This window comes from Budorcas taxicolor, chromosome 7 (assembly GCF_023091745.1).
Source record: "Budorcas taxicolor isolate Tak-1 chromosome 7, Takin1.1, whole genome shotgun sequence".
NCBI lineage: Eukaryota > Metazoa > Chordata > Mammalia > Artiodactyla > Bovidae > Budorcas > Budorcas taxicolor.
In genome coordinates, this window is record NC_068916.1 from 46,777,018 (window position 1) to 46,800,836 (window position 23,819).

Genomic DNA, 23,819 nt, shown 5'->3' on the forward strand with positions numbered 1-23,819 from the left:
CAGTCTTCGGATACTCTGCACCCACAGCCCAGGCACTACTGAGGAAGGGTCCTGGTGGAGGGTTGCTGACTGCCTCTGATTGGCCAGCTCTGCAGCCCAAAGAAGAGGCCCTACAAGGCTTGGCTTCTGCTACTGTCTCTCTGGCATCGTGTTGCATTCCTACTGCTCACTTTCTGGCCCCTTTTTCTCCCCCATCACCAGGCCTTGCTTTTGCTCACTGGTTCATCACCCACATTTTCTCTTCTCAGTGCTCAGCCTCTGTTTTCACCCTGTTGCTCAGACCCCCACCCCAGGAGTTATCCTTGACTCTGCTCTTCCCCGCCCCTTCCCCTCAACCCATCAGCAAGTCCTCTACCACCAAAAGCAGCCCAAGTCTGACCTCCTCTCTCCCTTTCCTCTGCTGCCACACTAGTCCAAGCTGTTCTCACCTGCTGCCTCAGAAACTGCAGTGATCTCTGAGCTGATCCACCAGCCACCACTCTTATCCACTAATGTCTCTTCTCCTCACTGCAAACCAGAGTGTTCAGGGCCTTCCGCTTGGAGTAAAATCCAAGCCCCTCACCCAGCCTGTGAGGTCCCGCATGATCTTTGCTGCCTGGCCCGTCTCCTGATCTCAGCTCCTACCCCCTCTCCTGCTTGCTTCGCCTTAGCCACTTCAGCTTCTTTGTTATCTCTCATTTACTCCCAAGCATATGCCTGCCTCAGGACCTTTGCACTTGCCCTTCCCTCTGCCTGGAACACTTCCCTAAGGTACCCTCATGGTTCACTGCTTCCCTATAGTGAGGTACCCTCGTGGTCCCTACTCCCATGTCACCTCTTCAGAGATGCCTCCCATGGTCCCCTTAGCTAGAGCAGCCTCCCTATCCCTGTCTTTCCCATCATCCTGTTTTATTGTCTCATAACCTGTATCAGTCTGAAAGGCTCTCAAGTGCTTGTTCACGTGTGTTTTGTCTGTTTCCCTGCCTGTGAGGTCACGGGGACAGAGCACCAGGCCTGTCCTATTGATTGCTGGATGCAGCACCTGGCATGGAGCAGGCTTCATAGCAGGAGGACAGTAAATAAGGGTTGAGTGATGGATGGATGGATACAGGAGCTTGAGGCCTGGGTACCTGGGGCTGAACTCGAGGAAGGAGGGTGGGTCCTGGGCAGCTAGGACTTGAGCTGGGACATCCTTTTCCTGTTAGCTCCATATCACTGGGACTCAGATCTTCCAGTCTCCCAGGCAGCAGGGACTGTGGAAAAGAATATAGATTATGTCCAGGCATTTTCTTTTTTTGTTTTTTAATCTTTTATTACAGAAACTTGCAACATCTGCAAAAGTAGAGAAGAAGATATGATCAATACCCGTGAAGATGGCACTTGCTCTGCCTAAAGTTGGTAAAATGCCATGTCACTGGATAGTGTTTTCATTTAGGCTGCATGACTGTCCTGCCAAAGTGATTTTATTATTACTAAAGGTGCAAAACATCATTTTGAGAAGAAAATAACACATAGCAGCTTTGCTCCACATACTGAAAACTTTTGTACATTGATGTCTCGACCAACAGCTCTTTGCAATGACAGTCAGCTCCTTGGGTGCCCCAGTTCCCAGCTCCACACCAGGTGCCAGCATTGCCCTTGTCCTACTGCTCACAGAGGCTGCCCAGCACGAGGACTCACCTGCTTCTGGGGAAGGATCTGGCATCAGTCTGGATCCCCCAGCTCTGGGCTCTGGGCTCTGGGCTCCAGCCCCACCCAAGCCAAGACCAGCTCTCTGGCCAGGTTTCCCACTAAATGTTGTGGGAAGCTATGGTTAGATAGCATAACCAACTCAGTGGACACGAATCTGAGCAAACTCTGGGAAATAGTGAAGGACAGGGGAGTCTGGAGTGCTGTAGTCCATGGGGTCACAAAGAGTTGAACATGACTTAGCAATCTGGGAAGATCCTAACTGGAGGCCAAATCTTAATCCATCAGTCCTTGTTTGCAAATGTTAGTGAGCAGAAGAGTTGCCAGAGAGCTCAATAAACATCCAGAGTCCTGGGCCCCCCACCCCAGAGGTTCCATGTCGGTATACAAGGAGTAAGGCCCAGGAATCTGCATTTTAGTCAACCAGCCTCAGTGCTTTCGAAGCAGGAGTCCTCCTACCATATTTGAGAGACACTGCTGCTGCTGTGCTCAGAGGTCAAGTGTGGTGGTTAAAAGGCAGGGTTATTTGTTGTAAATCCTGAGCTTGAATCTTGGCTTACTATATATTAGCCTTTGTTGAACTTTAGTTTTTTCCTTTTTCAATGGCGATAAAAATAGTACTTACATCCTATGGTTCCTATGGGTCATGTATGATAATACTTAAGAGCTCAGCACAGTGCCAGGAACATTGTAAGTGCTTAGTTCATGTTGGCTGCTGTTATTTACACTGTTATTTCCCACCAATTCTCAATGCACAGCTGCTCACTCTCCCAACACACGTCTTTTCCAAGAATACCATCAGCTGGATTTCTGGGTTAAACAAAAAGCCCTGATTTGAGGCATTTACCAATTCCTGTGGTGTAAATGCTCCTGCCACGGCCAACTTAAGTTCCTAGTGTGAAGACATTGACCACGGAGTTGGGAGGAAGAGGGCATAATTGGCTGGTGTGTGCTGGGATGAACTGGCTCCTGGCACTGGAGCTAAGTCTGTCTTTACTGTGAGATCTCAAGTACATTGTCCCGGCCTCAGCTGGAGCTGGTAAGTGCAAAGGGCTATGAGCAGAGTCTGTTGTAATTGCTACCTTCTGCTGCAACGGGCAGCTGTTTTTTTGCAGTTTCGCAATCTGTGTATACTCATAGCTAATGCAGGAAGTGGGAATTGTAGCCTCAAATTATTGTCACTGGGAACCCAGAGCAGACCTGATGTTCAAAGGGCAGAGATGGCTCCCACATGCTAATATTTACCATTTGCCGTGAACCGCATGAAAGGGTGTGAGGCCTCTGAAGCCACTGCTGTCTCCTTTGCTGGTTCTGGTTTTGTTTTGTTTTGATCACTGAGAAAAGCAGGCTTATGTTGTGAAACTAGTGTGGGTCTTGGAGCCAGACAGTCTGGGATCAAATTCCAGTTTTAACTTCTCAAGTGTTCAGTCTGTTCCTCTGTAAAGTGGGCATATTCATGAATACATTGCAGACTGTCCTGGGAACTAGCTGTGACATGTTGTGTGCCTAGGGTAGGACCTGCAGAGAAGAGCAGCTCCATGAATGAGAGGTAAGTTACGGCTATTCCTGGGAGGAAGGTGCAGTCCAAAGGCCTTTCTGGAGCTGTTCTTTATCTAGGAGTTTAGATGCTAGCTGAGAACTCATCCTCATGTGTATGGATGAGAAGGATAGACAGTTTCCATAATAGCAAGTTTCAAATGTTTCATTCTCTCCCCAGAATGAGCTTTTCTACATGAAGAAGTACTAGTTTCTTTCCTCTTAACCCATCATGTGAATAAAGCTGACTGGACTTTTTTTATTTGCCAAATTAGGAGCTGTCTTTGGGATGCTTATATAAAATATAAGGTAAATGGTTACATGCCACTTAGAGGCCTGGCCATGAAGTCTAAAAGACTCAAAGATGGTGGAGCCGCACAGTGGAAGGAGCCCGATTTTCCTCTTGAGGACGCAATGCAGGAGAGCACACCATTTAGGAATATCCACTGTGGATTTTCTGTGAGTGAGAAATAGGCCTTTTCTGAGTTAAGCCGTTGAGAGTTGATATATTCTGTTACAGCAACTAGCATTGGTCAGCTCTGACTGATAGCAGTTGTATAAGCAAAACAGACTCAGAAACCTAAGAAACACTCGCAGAGGCGGTCAGTGAGGGTCCAGGCAGCTAAGCTGGGGTCTGAGAAGAGCTTCCATGTTACTCCATCATCTTAGACGTGTAGCAGCAGTAAGAGGATCTGGAAGAGGAAATAACTGGTGTATTCAAATAGGAACCCCAACGTGAAAGGCACAGGGTGGAATCCAATGAATGTTTTCTCCCTCGCCAGGCAGGTCAATTCAGTTCAGCTCAGTCATGTCCGACTCTTTGCAACCCCATGAATCGCAGCATGCCAGGCCTCCCTGTCCACCACCAACTCCTGGAGTTCACGCAAACTCATGTCAGTTGAGTCAGTAATGCCATCCAGTCATCTTATCCTCTGTCGTCCCCTTCTCTTCCTGCCCCCAATCCCTCCCAGCATCAGAGTCTTTTCCAGTAAGTCAACTTTTCGCATGAGGTGGCCAAAGTACTGGAGTTTCAGCTTTAGCATCATTCCTTCCAAAGAACACCCAGGGCTGATCTCCTTCAGAATGGACTGGTTGGATCTCCTTGCAGTCCAAGGGACTCTCAAGAGCCTTCTCCAACACCACAGTCCAAAAGCATCAATTCTTCAGTGCTCAGCTTTCTTCACAGTCCAACTCTCACATCCATACATGACCACTGGAAAAACCATAGCCTTGACCAGATGGACCTTTGTCGGCAAAGTAATGTCTCTGCTTTTGAATATGCTATCTAGGTTGGTCATAACTTTTCTTCCAAGGAGTAAGCAGTCTTTTAATTTCATGGCTGCAATCACCATCTGCAGTGGTTTTGGAGCCCAAAAAAAGAAAGTCTGAAACTGTTTCCCCATCTATTTCCCATGAAGTGATGGGACCAGATGCCTCTTAGTTTTCTGAATGTTGAGCTTTAAGCCAACTTTTTCACTTTCTTCTTTCACTTTCATCAAGAGGCTTTTTAGTTCCTCTTCACTTTCTGCCATAAGGGTGGTGTCATCTGCATATCTGAGGTTATTGATATTTCTCCTGGCAATCTTGATTCCAGGTTGTGCTTCTTCCAGCCCAGCGTTTCTCATGATGTACTCTGCATATAAGTTAAATAAGCAGGGTGACAATATACAGCCTTGACATACTCTTTTTCCTATTTGGAACCAATCTGTTCCATGTCTAGTTCTAACTGTTGCTTCCTGACCTGCATATAGATTTCTCAGTTAGTTTAGAAGAAAACACAAAAGGCCTTTTCATCATCCTGAGTCCTCTCCTGCTCTTCAGCCCAAGGGGAATTAAGGGTGGCAGACATGAGGCTTGCATGAAGCTGATGATATTCAGCTGTGGTAGATTATATGTGTCCCCAGCCCACGGGAGAAGTGCAACCCACTCCAGGTCAGCCTCCCAGGTTCCTGTGGCCTCCTGTGTGGGTGTAAACTAACCATGCAGGTGAGTTCTCAGGAATGCCCCATGAACTGCTGTTTTCATGCAGTTTGGAGCAAAGGAGAAAATCTTCAGTGCTAAAGGACACTAGAAAGAGTGTCCCAGAGAAGTAAAGTTGCCAGCATCTCCTTCCTCTCATCAATCCTCTTCATTCATTTCAACTGGCTCTCTCCCTATAGACCCGGGGATGTATAGACAACAAACGGAGCCTACTTCCAAATTGTTATCAACTCTGTAAAACTCTTCCCAGCATGTTAAAATCTGTCCATCCTTTTGTGACCTTTCCTCATTGCCTGGCCTGTATTCTTCAGTTACCTGGAGTTGTTCCCTCAGGATTGTGGTTGTCTCTGGACCTTCCTTCTCTACAGTTTATTCAGGGCCAAGTCCTGGTGGTTCCCCCTTTGCAGACTTTTCCTCCTGGATCCCTCTTCCTAGTTTTCACTCCTGCCCGCCCCCCCCCCCCCCCCCCGTGGGCCCCAGGCTTTCTCACCTGCGGTGTTGCAACCACCTCCTTACTGGCCCCCCGCTCCCAGCATCCCCTCCCCCTCTTCCCGCCCAGGCACCCTGCAGGTTGTACTTTTCACAGTGCTCTCAGCTCCTCACAAGTCTACTTGAAAACTTTCCACGTCTTTCTTGGCCGTGACCCTGAATTGTCGATTTTCTGATGGAATCAGAGTATCCTTTGTTCCAAAGTTTTCTCATTGTTTTTTTTTTTTTTTTTATTCCATGGGATTGTAGAAAACATCTCTCACCAGGCACACCCTACTGTTTTTGTGAAAATTATAGGCTGCAAATAACTGCTTAAGTCAACTGCCAGACAAGGTACTCTCTTCAGAGGGAAAATTCCAGCTGTTGAACAAGTTTATGGCTTTATTTTTGGGGTAAGGAGTTCATCAAGTGAAGAAGAGAATTTTCCAGGTGCCCCAGCTCCGTTCTTACTGTAAAGCATGTGTGTTTGAGTGGGCTACTTCTTTCAAGGATAAATTTATGACTCCAGTACACAGCCACCCCCTCGTTGGGCGCCTTCCGCAGCCTTAACAGTAGACTCTTTGGAGAACACACAGAAACAAAGACTTAGAGAGGGCCTAAAGTAGAGGCTCAGAGAAGGCAAGGGCCCCCCACTCCAGTGCTCTTGCCTGGAGAATCCCATGGGTGGAGGAGCCTGGTGGGCTGCAGTCCACGGGGTTGCTAAGAGTCGGACATGACTGAGCGACTTCACTTTCACTTTCATGCATTGGAGAAGGAAATGGCAACCCACTCCAGTGTTCTTGCCTGGAGAATCCCAGGGACGGGGGAGGCTGGTGGGCTGCTGTCTATGGGTTCGCACAGAGTTGGACACGACTGAAGTGATTTAGTAGCAGCAGCAGCAGCAGAGGCTAGCCACCTCCCCATCCTAGCCCACTCCTCCTGAAATTTGAGAGCTTCCTGCCTCAGGCTCTGAGTTGGTACTTTGTCCTGAAGGTAATATCTGGCCTAAGCCAGTTTGTTCCCTGAATCTAAACAGTTTCAGATGAGACCCACCTAAGACCGACCAGCTTCCTCCCCATGCACTCTTGCAGGGAGAAGAGGGTACCCAGAAGAAGCTCGCCAAGGTCTGTGATCAATCCATGCTAGCCTCTCGGGTGGCCTGCCTTTCCACGAAGCATCCTGGACACAACCCAGGAAGTGTGTGCATCTGTCCCCTCCCCCAGACCTCACTTCCCTCAAATGCCCCTGTGCCTCACCCCTGTGTCTTATAGATGGATGGACCATCCTCACCGGCCACCATGCAGGGAAGCCCCATATTCTAGAACCTGCCCATCGTCAGGCAACTCCCTCAAAACTTACCCATTCTGTGTTCTCCTCTCCCTAAATCCTACAATTAGCTGGCTGGATAAACTAATTTACATTTTGGGTTTAGTGAACAGTAATCACTCAGTATTAACCTCATACCTTATTACTCAAAATGTGGCCACAGACCAGAAGCAGCTGCCCCGAGAGCTTGTTAGAAATGCAGAAGCTCAGGCTCACCCCAGCCCTTCTGAATCAGACTCTCCAGTTTAACGAGATACCCTAACACACATGAAAGTCTGAGAAGCAGTGAGACTTAACAGATATTTTGCCCCTTTTCAGCAGATTACATTCAGTGTGAGACATTTCATGTTAGTGATGCCAGTGGTTTGGCATTTTCACAGTTTTACTAAGCCTTTTTCACTAATGTGAGCTTCTGTGGTTATCAGAGGAGCTGGACTATGCGTTTCTGGAGGCTCCAGAGACGTGGTAGATTTCTCCTGGCACCCGCCTTTAGGCCTGGCATGTGACCCCAGTTTAATTAGTAGGTGAACAAACGAATAAATTAACAGACCCCTGAGGGAGTGGACAGCAGACATTCTTTCCATTTTGCACATGAGGAAACTAAGGCTTAAATAGGTTGAGACTTGCTCTAGTTTAGTTCATGAGAACTGAAATTCCATCACTGACTTCTAACTTCCCATCTTCAAGTGATGGAGACTTTCTGATGCTCTGTTTCAGGGAGGTTTGTGTGGTCCTCACTCACCCTGCCCCCACACCTCTTTCCTTGTCATAGCTGTGTAGTCTTTGTGGAACTACCTTCCTGCTCTGGGGCTGGGTGGGTGGAGAATACTGCGGCACTCTGCATAGCCCACCTGAGCCCCTCTCCTGGCAGGCTGCCGCAGACCTGTGGGCACAGGGTTCTCCCCTCGGCACCCAGGTGGCCAGCTGTGGGAAACCATGCCGGAAGCAGTTCTGGGAATAGGAACTCCGGCTGCTCATCTCCCTCACCCCTCCAGGGAGGAGTACAGACAAGGCTTATTGAGAATGCTTTCTCAGTTGTGAAGCTGTTAAGCTGGAATCATCTACCCTGGAACACACCCTTCCCTTCGAGGGTACTGGGCTCTGGCTATCCTTGTGGAGCAGGTCAGGTGTGACCTGGTGCAGAGAGGCATATATTCACTTGCTTACAGGGCCCTTGGAGAGAGAGCAGAGTAAGTAATCAGGCAGAAGTCAGAAAACCCAGGACCACAGGAATGCACTGAGCTTCCCATGGGGAATTACTGTAAAGGGTAGAAGCAGATGAGGGCTTTGCTGTTCCACTGATTCCTCCAGCCCCAGTCCTTGACCTTACAAAAGGGGCACATGGGCAAGGAATCGGCCAGGAGGGTGGATATCAACCTTCATAATTTCCCTCACCTTGTACTTCCTGTAGTCACTCCAGCTCATCCACAGCTGGAAGCCTGCCTTGATCTCAGGCTTGAAATGCAGACCAACCCCTATGGGGCTGGGTATCATCATCCCCCACACAGTGTAGCTTAGGTGCCCTGGCTGCCCAAGGCACCGAGGAAAGTTAAAAACACTAGTGAGAGTTGACACCCTTTTTTCCCCTCAATTTCTTTCTTTTAAAAATAATTTTATGTATTTTTATTTTTGGCTGTGCTGGGTCTTTGTTGCTGCATGGACTTTTCTCTAGTTGTGGTGAGTGGGGGCTTCTTTCTAGTTGCAGTGCATGGGCTACTCATTGTGGTGGCTTCTCTTGTTTCAGAGCACAGCTCTAAGGCATGCTGACTTCAGTAGTTACAGCTGCATGAGCTCAGTAGTTGCAGACCCTGGGCTCTAGAGCACAGGCTTAACAGTTATGGTGCACAGGCTTAGTTGCTCTTTTGCATGTGGGATCTTCCTGGCCCAGGGTTTGAACCTGTGTCTCCTGCATTGGCAGGCAGATTCTTTACTACTGAGCCACCAGGGAAGCGCCTGTTTCTATTTATTTATTTTTGGCTGCGCTGGCTATTGCTTTGTGCGTGGACTTTTTCTAATTGCGGTGAGCAGGGGCTGGCTACTCTTCATTGCGGTGCACAGGCTTCTCGTTGCAGTGTCTTCTCTTGTTGCGAAGCACAGGCTCTAGGCATATGGGCTTCAGTAGTTGCAACACACGGGCTCAGTAGTTGTGGTATTCAGGCTTAGTTGCTCGACAGCATGTGGAATGTTCCCGGACCAGGGATCAAACCCGTATCCCCTGCATTAATTGGGAGATTCTTAACCAGTGTACCACCAGGGAGGTCCAAGAGTTGGCACTCTGTGAGCACTTCCTACCCCTGACACTTAGCATCAAGTCATCAAGTACCCATCCCAGGCCAAAGAAATAGGAAGGCCCTCTGATTATCTCCATTTTTAAGATGAAGCAAAAGAAGCACAAAACGGTGATGTGATTGCCCAAGGTCACACACTGGTGGGTAGAAGACCCCTGTAACCACGTCTGGGGTTAGTGAGTTAGGTGAAGACAGCATGGCTTGGGGAAGGAGGGGGTCCCTGCAGCCCTGGACTCTATCACGGTGACCTGCAGACTACACTCTGCCCAGTGCTCTGGGCTCAGGCCTGGGGTGTGTGTGTTGGGGCCAGGGGATGACACTGGAGAAACGATGCTGAGGGGCAGGGCAAAGAGTCTGAGGCTTCCCCACAGGCAAAGGGAACCCCTCAAGGAGTGTGGGAATCTGGCCCATGTTGCAGAAAGGTAAAGGGATGGCATTGTGGGGGCCCAACTGAAGAAGCAGAAGATAGGAGGCCAGAGGCTCGGTGCAGACAGGAGGTGAGGGATGGACTGGGGCAGAGAGTGGGGCTGAGCAGACAGACCACATCTGAAAGAAAGAGCAGAGGTGCACTTAATAGAACGTGGCTACTGGTCCAGTGTTTGAAATGGTTCCTCTTCTGGGCTGGGCTTCTAGCCCAGAATGGGCAGTTCTCTGTCTGTCTCGTCTCTCTGTGAACGTGGGAGTCAGTATGACAGGGCTGAATTAGGTCGGGTTTGTGTTTAGGTTCCTGGAGTGTGCCCAGGGGTCTCCACCCCAGCCAGGGTGGCACAGCTTTTCCCAAAAGCCTACTGCGGTGGTGAGTGACTGATGGCTCCCATTGGCTTTGGTGACCTTTTCACCCCCACCTTCCCACTCCTCCCAGCTCTCCCCTCCCCACTACCATGTGGCTGAGCCACCACCCCTTCATGGACTGACACAGACATGCACCGGGGCTGCTGAATGGGCTGCTGCCCGGGAGGGCGTCAGGAGGCTGTGGCTGGCGGAGGTGACTTCACCTCTCAGGACTCTCTCAAGAGCCCCAGGGGAAGGATGGAAGGTTTGGATATGGGAGAGTTGGCAAACAAATGCACTTGTAGGAAAAAGCAAATTTCTTGAATTACTAATCCATCCGTTCTGTGCTAATACCTCCTGAAAGGAAACTCTCAACTTGGATAACACTGCCTTTTCTTGCTTGGAATCAATCATACCTGTAATTAGGAAACTGTGCCCCAGTGAAGCCATGGCCCTGGGTTACAGAGCTGACTTGACCAGGGTGTAGCTTTGCGCCCTTTTCCTTGGGCAGTCCCGTTTCCCTGGGCTGCATGACTCCTTCTTTGTACCTCCTGGCATTTACTTGGTTCTCATAGATGCCTGTCAAGGTTTATTCTTTAATTCCTAGCACTGTTAACTGTGCCAGTCTCCCAGAGTCTGTTCTTCAAGGCTTTGTGGTAGACATAGCTTGGGCCCCTTGTCACCAGGTGGCATGTTTCTACTTTGAAACACAACTCTCAGCGCTGAGAAGACATTTTGACCACATCATCCTCCTTTCCTCAAGATAGAGGCTGTTTCCTCCAGGGAAAAGTCACCTTCAGCCTTCCCTAGCCCCCTACTCCAGGACATCCCTCAGGATCCTCCTCAGGGAGAGAAGCAGGACTGAGCACATTCACTGAGAAAACTCGGGGAGAGCTGCTCAAGCCCCCACCATGCACATGGTTGGTGCATTGACATAGCTGAGGTTTTGACGAGCACCTTTATATGGGCCTGCGAGTAGGTGGTGGTCTGGGTTTCAAAGAAAGTGAGCTTATTGCTGACCTAAGCACCCACCAGAATCTCCTGAGCAGCCGCAGAAAAGGGAAACTGTTCAGTCATGTCTGACCCTTTGCTACCCAATGGACTGTAGCCCGCCAGGCTCCTCTGTCCATGGGCTTCTCCAGGAAAAAATACTGGAGTGGATAGCCATTCACTTCTCCAGTGGATCTTCCCGATCCCGGGATTCAACCCAGGTCTTTCGCATTGCACACAGAGTCTTTACCATCTGAGCCACCAGGTTAAGATGAAATTCCCCACAGGGACCCCGCTCTGATCTCATTGGTTATCATGTCTTTACACCCTAGTGTGAATGAGTCTGCTGCTTTCTGAGGAGTAGAGTGTAAACCTCTCTTACGGTACGTACTGTATCACTTCAGTCGTGTTCAACTCTTTGTGACCCTATGGACCGTAACCCTCCAGGTTCCTCTATCCATCAGATTTTCCAGGCAAGAATACTGAAGTGGGTTGCCATACCCTCCTCCAGGGGATCTTCCTGACCCAGGGATTGAACCCATATCTCTCGTGTCTCCTGCATTGGCAGGCAGGTTCTTTATCATTAGCGCCACCTGGGAAGATGGTTGGCTTTGCTTTCTCTTCAAGAGGTTTCAGGCATCTGTGAGAGGATCCTTGTCTAGCTGTCTTTCCTGATGTTGTGATAAAAAGGCAGTCCCTGAATTTAAGTACATAAAAGGTTAGTAAGGGATAGACCCAGGGTTGAGTCTATCCCTTAGGGTCTAGCCTGGGATTTCTTTGGAAGGATTGATACTAAAGCTGAAGTTCCAGTACTTTGGCCACCTCATGCAAAGAGTTGACTCATTGGAAAAGACTCTGATGCTGGGAGGGATTGGGGGCAGGAGGAGAAGGGGACGACTGAGGATGAGATGGCTGGATGGCATCACTGACTTGATGGACGTGAGTCTGAGTGAACTCCGGGAGACGGTGATGGACAGGGAGACCTGGCGTGCTGCGATTCATGGGGTAACAAAGAGTCAGACACGACTGAGTGACTGAACTGAACTGAACTGAAAGGATAGACCCATGGGTCTGAAACCTTAAGTTACAAGTGTGGGATCTGGGTTGTGGGAAACTCCAGACTAGGGGGAGTGGCCCTTGTGACCATTTACCCCAAGCTCCTGCCAGCATAACAGCCCCTCAGTAGCAGTGTTGCCCAGCCTATTTAGCTATTCTCCCCAACTGCCTCCTATGAAATTTGAGTATCACAGATACATCATAAATCTGTTTGTGTACTATGACCTTTTGGAGGGCCACAGCCATTACAATAGCTAAGACTTCTTGTTCCCCAAGAACCAACTTTGTTCTGTTGGTGAGTATCCCTCTCACTGAGAAAGCTTGTTCTCTATCCTGTCCCTGAGCAGTAAACATGCAAATTCTGCTTGGATGTCACAAGCATCAGGCAGCTCACTACCTGCCTCCTGCTCAGGGTAGCCTTGGAATACTACTTGGTAAGAGAGAACTCTTGATACACACAAGTTGAATGACTCTCTGGAGAATTATGCCAGGTGAAAAAAGCCAGTCCCAAAAGGTTACATACTGTATGATATCATTTACATTATGTTTTGGAAATGATAAAATGTTAAAAATGGAAACCAGACTAGTAGCTGCTAAGGGTGAGGTGTGATTATAAAAGTGCAAAGAGAGGGATGCTGTGGCTTTGGGACTGTACAGAACCTACATATATAATAAAACTGTATTGAGCTGAACACACACACACAAAAGTACAAGTTAAACTAGGGAAAATCTGATGACAATCAGTAGATTGTATGATTGTTGGTATCCTGGTTGTGATTCTTTTAAATTTTTATTGGAGTATAGTTGTTTCACAATGTTGTGTTAGTTTCTGCTACTTAGCAAAGTGAATCAGCCACACATATACACATGTCCCCTCTTTTCTGGTTCTGATATTGTGCTATAGTTTATGAGATGTTAGCACTGAGGGAAATAGGATGAAGGCACAGAGAATCCCTCTGTATTTCTTAAAAATTGCATGTAAATTTACAATCGTTTCAAAATACAATGTTTGATTTAAAAAATAATTAACTTGGAAAATAGAAATGAAACAAATTAAAGAGCCTATGTTTTCATTTTATAATTCTAGGATTTATTTTTCTCCTTGGAATTTTCTCAGAGCCCACATCAACTGTCAAAGTCAGTCTGATGGACTTAAAAGACGTGTAAATGAGCCCACATGTAAGTGAGCCACTCATGTCCCAGAGGCAGCAGAAGTGTGCATCCCAGTGCTCTGGGGGTGGGGGTGTTCGCTGGTGGATTGCGGGAGCTATTCAGGCATGTAGGAGAAGCAGGGAGAATGAAAACCTGGCTTCCCTCCCTGCCCATGAAGCCCCAAGGGGAGAGATGCAGAGAGGTGATGGGGGACAGGAAAGGGTGCTCCCATGTCCCCCAGGAATTGACCTTCAAAGGAGCAACAGGAGAAGGAGGGGAAGGCGTTCAAGCTGCTACACGTAGGATGAGCCAGGCAGAAGTTGGGAGCCCTCAGAACTTTCAGTCCGGGAACTGCCTGGACCTGCTCAGGAATGTGGGAGGGGGTTGGGCAGCCTGGAACTATTTCTGTGGCTTGCACCCACCCTTCCCCTCCCCCCCTCACAAAGCCAGGACTTGCACCATTTCTGCAGCAACTTGGAGCTCAGGGGTGAAGAGGCTCTGTCTAGCCCAAAGCAGAGGGGGCTGCGGCCCATCCAGAAAGGAACCAAATTCTAAAGGGGCTCATAGATCTGTTGGATCAACAGTCCCCTCCTCCCCAAATCATTTGTTTTGAAAACTGCATGTAATCCATTTCATTCTTAAAGCTGGCTGAGCTTGCAAAATGCAGTAGCCCAAAGTCACTGCAGCCCCTGTTTATTTTAGCAGCTGAGCTCCTTGATATGAGGTGGGGTCTTTCCCCAGGATCCCCACCCCAGGTGGATCCAGGTGACTCAGACTCATTTCTCAGGGCCAGAATGGACTGAAGTGGACAGCTGCCTGGACCCATGCACGGAAGGGGTTAGCATTGCCCACGTGCCCTTCTGTTGCCAGGACACAGCCGAGTTGCTTTTTAAGCATCTGAAAGCCTTGGTTGATGTGGAATCACTGCCCAGGCCCTCTGTGGAAGGAGGATATGGATTTGGTGATGGGGTCCAGGCCCTGTGCTGAGTACCTCACAGACACACACACACACACACACACACACACACACACACACACACACAGCCCCACTCAGATGTGGGTCCTCTGCTCCCCTTCAGATGAGGCTCACAGAGATGAAAGAGCTTGCCCGGGGTCCCAGCACTGGCCGTGCTCACCCTGAAACCCAGGTGTGCCCAATTACAGAGCCAAGCTTTACACCACCTGGCTGTCTAATTTCTGTCTACAGGTCACACTCTCCACAGCCTCTTCATGTCCCACTCTGTACCCCAGTGAGGCAAGGAAGGTGGGGATTATATCCCCTTAGTAGAGAGGAGCCCAGATCCCAGAGGGGTGGCATGTGCTAAGAACCCCAGAGTTGGCTGCAGAACTGTCCCTGATGCCGACTTCACTGTCCTTCCATCTAAACCATGAGGCTCCTCCTGTGACCCGAGAGACTTATGTGACTGTCACTTATACACATTTACAAAACAGGAAGGCGGCTCTAATGGGAATCAATGTTCTGTGACTCCAGTATTTCCTGTTGCTGGTACTTAGTGATAGTAGGTTCCTCAGATGGTTTGATGCCCAGAGAAAGTTTCATAACACCTTTGGTACAGGTGTCCATCTGCCCTTGCACAGCCCAGCTTCGGCACTACCTTGGTGGATCCAGCTCACCTGATTGCCCCACAATTCATTGCACAGAGATGCCAGGGTGGGGCAAGAAGGGAAACGAGGAAAACAGCCCTAGGAATCATTAGACTCATGCCAACAAAAGTGGGGGGTGGAAGGAATTCCCTGGTGGTCCAGTGCTTAGCAATCTGCATGCCAATGCAGGGGACATGGGTTTGATCCCTGGTCTGGAAAGATTCCACATGCCTCAGAGCAACTCAGCTGGTGAGGTGCAGCTTCTGAAGCCCATGTGCCCAGAGCCTGTGCTCCGCAGCGAGAGAAGCCACCGCAATGCAGAGCCTGCACACCACAATGAAGAGTGGCCTCCACTTGCTGCAACGAGAGAAAGCCTGCAAAAAAGCAACAAAGACAGCACAGCCAAAAACAAATTAATTAATAAATAAAGTTGTTGTTTTTTTAAATGGGGAGTGGAGCAGGGGGTGTAGTTATGGAAAAGGCTGCTTTGTTCTCCTGGAGGTGGGAGAAGTGGACGCCTCCAGCTGGAGTCAGGAGGCCTGGGTTCTGGCTCCACCTCTGACCCTGACCCACATCCTCTTCACATTCTTGAGCATATTGGGGTGCAAGTGCCACCCTGATGAAGGGGTGCTCTTAGGAGCAGGTAGCAGAGGGGGACCTGGCCAGAGGGCTCTGAGCTCCAGTTCCCATTTCAGCCAGCTCTGTCTGATTCAATCCACCTCTGTCTGATTATACAAGGGGCCCCACCTGAGATTATTCTCCAGAGGATTCCACAACTAAAGCTGGTTGAAAGTTCCTGGCTAGATGGTCTGAGCACTGCACAATAGGAGCAGACCTCTGCTCTCCAAAATCAAGTGTAAGAGCCAGGAGAAATAAGAAGTAGGGACAGTTCCTGCAGGAGGAGGAAAGTCGTCAAGGGAGTGTGGGTCAGAGAAAGGGAGAGGAGGTGGAAAAGAACTGTGTGTCCACAGAGGCTGCTGACAGCTTTGCTCACTGACTGGACTGATGCCAAAGCTCTGGGATGATTACTTGGACTCAACCCAAACAAGATGTAGTTGTGATGCCCTGGAATTCCTCTCCGATTATCATGATAAGATGTGCTCTGGTGATGGCATGTTGCTGAAAACCAGAAAGGACCAGCAGGGAGGGCCTGCAGCCCAGGTGTGTGGGGCTTCTCCCAGCCTGGGCAGAGTTCAGTCTTCATCCTACAGGTTCCAGGTACCATGCTGGAGGGAAGTGGTTCTGTGTGGTTTTGCCTTGGTTGTGAACAAGTTCAGAAGACCTAGAGCGGAGCAAAAGTTGAAAATCAATTCTCCTCTCTTCTGAATCTCTGTGTGAGCATGTTAATTGAGCAGGCAGGGGTCAGGAGTCTGTATTTCTCTTTTAAATTTCTAACATTTTTCACTCATGTTTGCTCGACTTGAAGACAGCACTGTGTTGGGCTGTCTGGGTCTGTCCGTTGGCCCAGCCACCTGAAGTTCCATGCTGCCTGTCCCCAAGCTTCTCACGCTGTGAGTAGCAGTTGGTACCTTCTGGACAGTTTGACCTTGTAAACCAGCTGTCTGAGGGATCCATCAGTGGTGTGTGAGCCCCAAGGGAATTTTATTTCCTTCCTCTTTCCGGGCACTGGGTTGCTCCTCCACATCATTCATTACAGCAGGCAATCAGGAACATGGCGTGGATTTGCATCACCGTGTTATTTACAAGGACGTGGCCTTGGACCTCGGGCGAGTTACTTGTTTCTTCAGAGACTCAGTTCTGTCCCCTGGAGAGATACATTGCAGTTTATGGACTCTGCCTGGGAGAGGCCACAGGAGCCCAGAGCCTGAGCCCCATCATGGCTCAGCTGAGGGCAAGGCTGGCATTCCAGGGCACCTTGCAAGATCCCCGACTGTCAGGACAATGATGGGGGCTCACTGCTGTTGTCCAAGTGTGAGTGATTTTTACAGGTCCTGCGTCTCTCCACCCTGGCTGCCCACTCCACAGGGGTCACCCCAGACAGGGCCTGATGTCTTAAGTGCCCCCTTTGCTCACTACACAACATCTGCTTTTCTTCCAAGAAGCCTGCATGGCTGGGTATCTTCTGGCTGATGAAGCAGCCAGCCCTTGTGGGCTCTACCTGAGGGTTCAGAGTTTCTTGATTCACAGGCTCCTTGAAGACATCTGTTGTCATGGTCTGGCTTCCCCCAAACTTTCCCTTTGCCCTATGTTTCTTTACCCATTGTGCCAAAAGGTTTGATGACAAAGCCCAGCAATGCTTTTTCACTGGCCAGTCAATTGGCTATGCTTTCAGCTACTGTAAGTTTGCAAAAATCCCTCTTCAATAGGTCCTGTTGGGTCTGGAGCCATTTCGACTGGTAGCAAAAGGGAAAGACGTAGTATCAGAGAAAGAAGAGAATGGATGAGGGGGACAGCTCTAGGGAGTGCCAGGGGCCCTTGAGCAACACCCATTCCCTTATGATCCTCCCCTCTGCTTTTTTTACTTAAAAAATGGCACAAACCACAATATAACAACCATAACAAAAATGTTGCTTTAATCACTCCTAATCCCATCAGTCAAGCAAATCAACTGTTTTTAATTTTCGCTTCCAGAGTTTATCTGTAAGCAGACGTTCTTCTAAACAGATGTAATTGGAACACAGTTTTGCATTCTGTGCTCCCCCTTCTCTGCTAAGCCTGGCCTCACATTGCTACAGTCTTCCTAGGTATCATTTTTAATGGTGCACTTCATTGTGGCCTCTGGAATTCACTTACTAGCTATCACATCATTACTTATAAGAGCTAAAATTAGCTGGGAAACAAGTATCTGGGTTATTCTATAATTTCTCAGTGTTACTGACTTCTAGAAGTATCTGGCCTTAACATGCTTCTTTGGGAAGGCACGTCACTGTTCCAAGCCTGGAGCTGTTCTCCATACCTCCTGTGTAAATAAATACACTTTATATTTTCAAAGGAGGCTCCAGCCCGACCCCTTTGTCTGTCAAGAGCACAACCAGAGGTTGTGACTTTTTTGAGTATGAATTTACCTTCTTCACCATCTCCTCCTCCATCATCAGCAGCAGCACCACCATACTAAGAGCTGCCATTTGTTGAGAATAACCCTGTGCCAGGCACTGTATTTGTCACAGATGAGCACAATGAAGCTCAGGACGCTGAAGTGGCTTGTCTGAAGTCTAGTAGCTCTCGAGAGTGAGAGGCCTCGTCCAGCTCCCAAAACCCCACCCTGGGAGGCATCCCTCTAAGGTGCCTGAACCTTTGCACCATCTAGCTCCTCACACAAGGGCCTCTGGTCCAGGGCAGAGTTTGTTAAGGGCTCCCAAGGTGGGCTTCTGGGCACAGGGAGCCTACTGTCTTAGTCCTTCTGGCTACTGTAACAGAATACCACAGACTTGTAGCTTCTAAACAACAGAAACTTATTTCTCACAGTTATGGAGGCTGGGAGGTCCATGATCACAGCACTGGCAGATTCAGGGTCTGGGGAGGGCCTACTTTGCTGTAAACCTCACATAGCAGGAAGGCAAGGGAACTGTCTGGGTCCCATTATAAGGGCACTAACTCCATCCTGAGAGCTCCACCCTCATGACCTCATCACCTCCCCACCTCCTAGTATTGCTTTGGGCATTAAGTTTTGACATATGAATTTTAGGGCCACAGACATTCAATCCATAGAGTGCACTTACTACAGTGAACCTTTTCTCTTGAGGGAAAAGCAGAACTTTTCCCACCCCACAGGAACCCTGGGCAGAACAGAGAGCCTATTGAAGATGGGAGTCCAGCAGCCATGTTTCCTTTATAGAAATCAAGGCCCAGAGATGCCAAGAGATGGGAAGTGCCTGGCCCAAAGTTGTGGGGTGGGTCTTTGGCACAACAGCCACCCCACAGGAGCTGGGTCTCCTGACCCTGTTCTCCTCACTGGGAAGTGATTTCAACGCACCCCATCTAAACCTGAAGAAGAGGCCTTGGAATACTGTAACATCTCTGTTCTTAGAGCATGCCGACGCTATCACATAGACCATGCAGGACAGGAACAGGAGAGAAGGCAGTCACCGAACCCAGCCTGCTGGCAAACAGCATCGACTCAGAGACTTCAGAAAAGCAGCCCTGACTTGGCTTGTCAGACCCTGACAAAACTTCCTACCAAAGGGATTGCCGAAAAGATGGGGCTCTTTGCTCTTTTGAGTTTCCTGTAGGCAGCCAAACCCCTGAGAGGAGCCTTTACTGTGACCACAGCTTTTCCTGGGTAGAATTAAAGCTGCTCTAGGAAGACACAGCTTCAATCACTGATTCTTTCACCAAGTCTTTATGGAGACTTTCTGTGCCAGGTAATGGAATAATGGGGGAATAAGACCAGCTTCCTGTTCTTATGGAGCATCCTCTTTGGTGGGGATAACAAACTAGTACACAAGATACTTCCTGAAGATCAGTGCTTAGAGGGAGGAGGGAGGCGTGATGAGGGCAGGGGGTGGAGGTGGGGCAGGAAACCAACTTGGAGGGCGCGGTCTGGGATGGACGGCCCTTCTGGGGAAGAGTGTGCTGAGACCCAGGAGAAGCGGCTCAGAACTGGGGGCAGAGCACTCAAGCCTTAAGGTGGGAACAGAAAGAAGAGCAACACAACAGGATGAGATGCTATCTTAGGTTCAGCGTTAGTGCTGTTTTGAGCAAAGAGAGAGAGCCTCTGGGGTTGCTGGCCCGCCTCACCTTCTTTGCTCACCCACCGGGGCTGTACTCCTCCTTGGCCTCTGTGCATCACTCGTGTCGTCACCTGTGTGCACGCTCCAGGGAGCAGCGTGTGCCAGATGCTAGTGCCTGCAGACAGCAGCCCTTCAAGATACAGTGCTCCCTTCAGATTCTCCGTTCCCTCAGTCTGATGGCTCGTGTGCATCTCAAGTCATGTTATGTTTACCTTTTGGTTCCTAAGTGGAGTGCTAGGGTTTGCAGAAAGACCGCCTGTGGTTATTTAATTGCAGAAAGCTGCTCTTATTAAGGACTTGTAGCTCAACAGCCATTAGTTCTGAGACAGCCCTGACCAGGCCCTGCCTACCCATTTGTTGGTTCCTGATGGATGTCAACTGACTCCTAGATCTCAGTGCCTGTGGGCAGGGCCCATCCAGGTGTGCACTGCACTGAGGCTGTGCTGCCGAGGTCTGGGCCTGGCTCAGCACTGACTGAGGAGAGGCCCTGCCAGCCCATCTCCTCCCGTCCTGAGAATGCAGACAGGGCAGGGGGTTGATAGGGGATCCTCCTCCTTCCCATGGCCCTGACTCTGGCTGCCACTTCGACAAGGAGGCACTCCTGGGTATAGACAACACACTCGATCTGTGTCCCCTGCAGGATGCAAGGCCTTTAATGAAGACCACAGTACACGGGCCCATGTCTGCCGATTTTCTGGGAACAGCCTCATCTACTTCTTATTCTAATTAAACCTTTTATTTCAGGATCATTGTAGATGTACATGCAGTTGTGAGCAATAGTATAGAGAGATCCTGCATACTGTTTATTCAGCTTCCTCCTTTGTAATGTCTTGCAAATAACGGTGTTAAACACCTTTCATGTGTGTTTTGGCCATCTGCATATCCTTTTTGGTGAAATATCTTTCCTTGTCTTTTGTCCATTTTCTGATTGGATTGTTTGGGGTTTTTTTACTGGTCCATTTTGTAATTTGTTTACCTGCAGGGATAATAGTCCTTTGTCAGATAGGCAGTTTGCAAATATTTTCTCCCACTCTATAGCTTTTCCTCCATTCTCTTAGCAAGGTGTTTTTCAGAGCAAGAGTTCTTCATTTTGATGAAGTCCAATGTATCAATTTATGGGACAATTTTTATCATTACACCTATGAAATCTTACTTGGCCTTGAAGACTTGTTTTGTTCTAAAAGTTTTATAGTTTTAAATTCATGTTTGTGATACACTTTGAGTTAGTTTTCAAAATAAAATGTGAGACTTAGGTTGAAGTTAGTTCATTTTTGTAACCTGCAGATGTCCAATTGTTCCATCATCATTTGTTGAAAAGGCTGTCCCCTCTAATGATTTGCTTTTGCACTTTTGTCAGAAATCAGCTGGGCATGTATGTGCTGTGCTTAGTCGCTCAGTCTTGTATGACTCTGGAACCCCATGGGCATAGACATGTGGGCCTATTTCTGGGTTCTTTTCTGCTTCATTGATCTATGTGTGTCTCCACCAATACCACACTATCTTAGTTGTTGTAGTATTCAGTTCAGTCACTCAGTCGTGTCCGACTCTTTGCGACCCCATGAATCGCAGCACGCCAGGCCTCCTTGTCCATCACCAACTCCTGGAGTTCACTCAAACTCACGTGCATCGAGTCCGTGATGCCATCCAGCCATCTCATCCTCTGTCGTCCCCTTCTCTTCCTGCCCCCAATCCCTCCCAGCATCAGAGTGTTTTCCAATGAGTCAACTCTTCGCATGAGGTGGCCAAAGTCCTGGAGTTTCAGCTTTAGCATCATTCCTTCCAAAGAACACCCAGGGCTGATCTCCTTCAGAATGGACTGGTTGGATCTCCTTGCAGTCCAAGGGACTCTCAAGAGCCTTCTCCAACACCACAGTTCAAAAGCATCAATTCTTTGGCACTCAGCTTTCTTCACAGTCCAACTCTCACATCCATATGTGACTACTGGGAAAACCATAGCCTTGACTAGACGGAACTTTGTTGGCAAAGTAATGTCTCTGCTTTTGAATATGCTATCTAGGTTGGTCATAACTTTCCTTCCAAGGAGTAAGCGTCTTTTAATTTCATGGCTGCAATCACCATCTGCAGTGATTTTGGAGCTCCAGAAAATAAAGTCTGACACTGCTTCCACTGTTTCCCCCATCTATTTCCCATGAAGTGATGGGACCAGATGCCATGATCTTCGTTTTCTGAATGTTGAGCTTTAAGCCAACTTTTTCACTCTCCTCTTTCACTTTCATCAAGAGGCTTTTTAGTTCCTCTTCACTTTCTGCCATAAAGGGGGTGTCATCTGCATATCTGAGGTTATTGATATTTCTCCCAGCAATCTTGATTCCAGCTTGTGCTTCTCCCAGCCCAGCGTTTCTCATGATGTACTCTGCATAAAAGTTAAATAAGCAGGGTGACAATATACAGCCTTGATGTACTCCTTTTCCTATTTGGAACCAGTCTGTTGTTCCATGTCCAGGTCTAACTGTTGCTTCCTGACCTGCATATAGGTTTCTCAAGAGGCAGGTCAGGTGGTCTGGTATTCTCATCTCTTTCAGAATTTTCCACAGTTTATTGTGATCCACACAGTCAAAGGCTTTGGCATAGTCAATAAAGCAGAAATAGATGTTTTTCTGGAACTCTCTTGCTTTTTCGAGATCCAACAGATGTTGGCAATTTGATCTCTGGTTCCCCTGCCTTTTCTAAAACCAGCTTGAACATCTGGAAGTTCTAAATCTTAAAATCAGGTAGAGTGATTCTTCTCATTTTATTCTTTTTCAAAAATTATTTTAGCTATTCTAGTTCCTTTGTCTTTCCATATAAATTTTTGAATAATCTTGCCTGTATCTTTAAATAATCTTGCTGGAGTTTTGATAGACATTTTGAGTTGTCTTTTTATAAATAACTTTTGTGTAGCTAGCACATATTTTGTATATTATTTTTAGTAGGACTAAAATTTTTAAATTAGCAAAAAAGAGAAATGATAACATATACAAGTACACCAAAACATACGCATTCTGCATAATCTATTTCATAACCAAGCTGTCTTTCAGTTAATATATTATGACTCTTTTTCCATAGCAATGAACACATTTCTATGTTATAATTTTAAACTAATTTATAATATTTACATGTGTGGATATAATATCCTTTATCTGACCAATCTCCCACTGTTTAGGTAAAATATTTGGTCAAATTTTTAGGGACTTTCTTTTTTAATTTTATTTTTCATAGAACTTATTCTGTTATAAACAACACTGTGATAAGTACCTTAAAGCCATATCTCGGAAAATATCGTCCAATTATTTTCTTAGGGAAAACTTTTTTGAGTAAATAGCTGTTATCTTCTAGACTCATGTTTTCCTGAACTTAGATGGAGATCCAGTTCCCAGAACTGAAGATAATGTTTGTTTATTTGCTTGAAAGAGGGTTGAGCATCAACCATTTTTACCTCTGGCTTCCCTTCCATCCCCGTTTATCCTCTTGGAATGCCCTCCCACCCTCCACCCCCCCCACCTCAGGCTTGAATTGGAGGGGGGAACAGATGAGAGATCCAAGTTCTCCACAACTCTCTGCTCTTAGTATCTTCTCCGAGGCTCTTGCTATAGTTCAGAGCTCTGTGTCCTATTTCTAATCCCAGATGTAAACCAGATGGGAAACAGATCCTATGCCTTCCTCTTAGATTTCCCCCACACCCCTGCATTTGCCCAGTGAGTCTCTAAAGGTGGTTCTGCCTTTCTGGAAAAAGGTGCCCAGGGACTCATGGGCCCCCCTTCCACCTCTATTGTCACTTATAAGCCTCTCCCGCCAGCCCAGAGTAGCCTGTGACTGTTTTCTTTATGGGCTTCAAAGAGTAATAGGATAGTTTTCTGGGATGCTTGTTAAAATTCTTGAATGTATTTAAGGGATTTACATTTTCAAAGAGAGAATGTTTTCTGTTTGATGTTGAGAAGTTTCTTTCTTTTTTTTTTTTCCTTTCCTGTGAATTTAAATAATTTGTTTGACTTTCTAGTGAAAAGACCACAGAGTTCTTACATTCTGGATGTGGCATTTGTTAGACTCTAATGATTGCGGGCAGTGTGTATGTGTGTAAATGATTTTGAAATATGTTTTCAAACCAGTGGCCATCTGTAAGTTGTCAGCTTAAAAAAAAAAAAGATGTCTTGCATGAATAGAAGTTCATTTCTTTGAAAGAAATAGTCACACACAAAAAAAATCAGAAATAATAGTTTAAAATGATCTTTAATGATGACCCAAAATGTGCCTTCCAGAAGAAATGGAATCAGTCTTCCCCCTTGTGGAT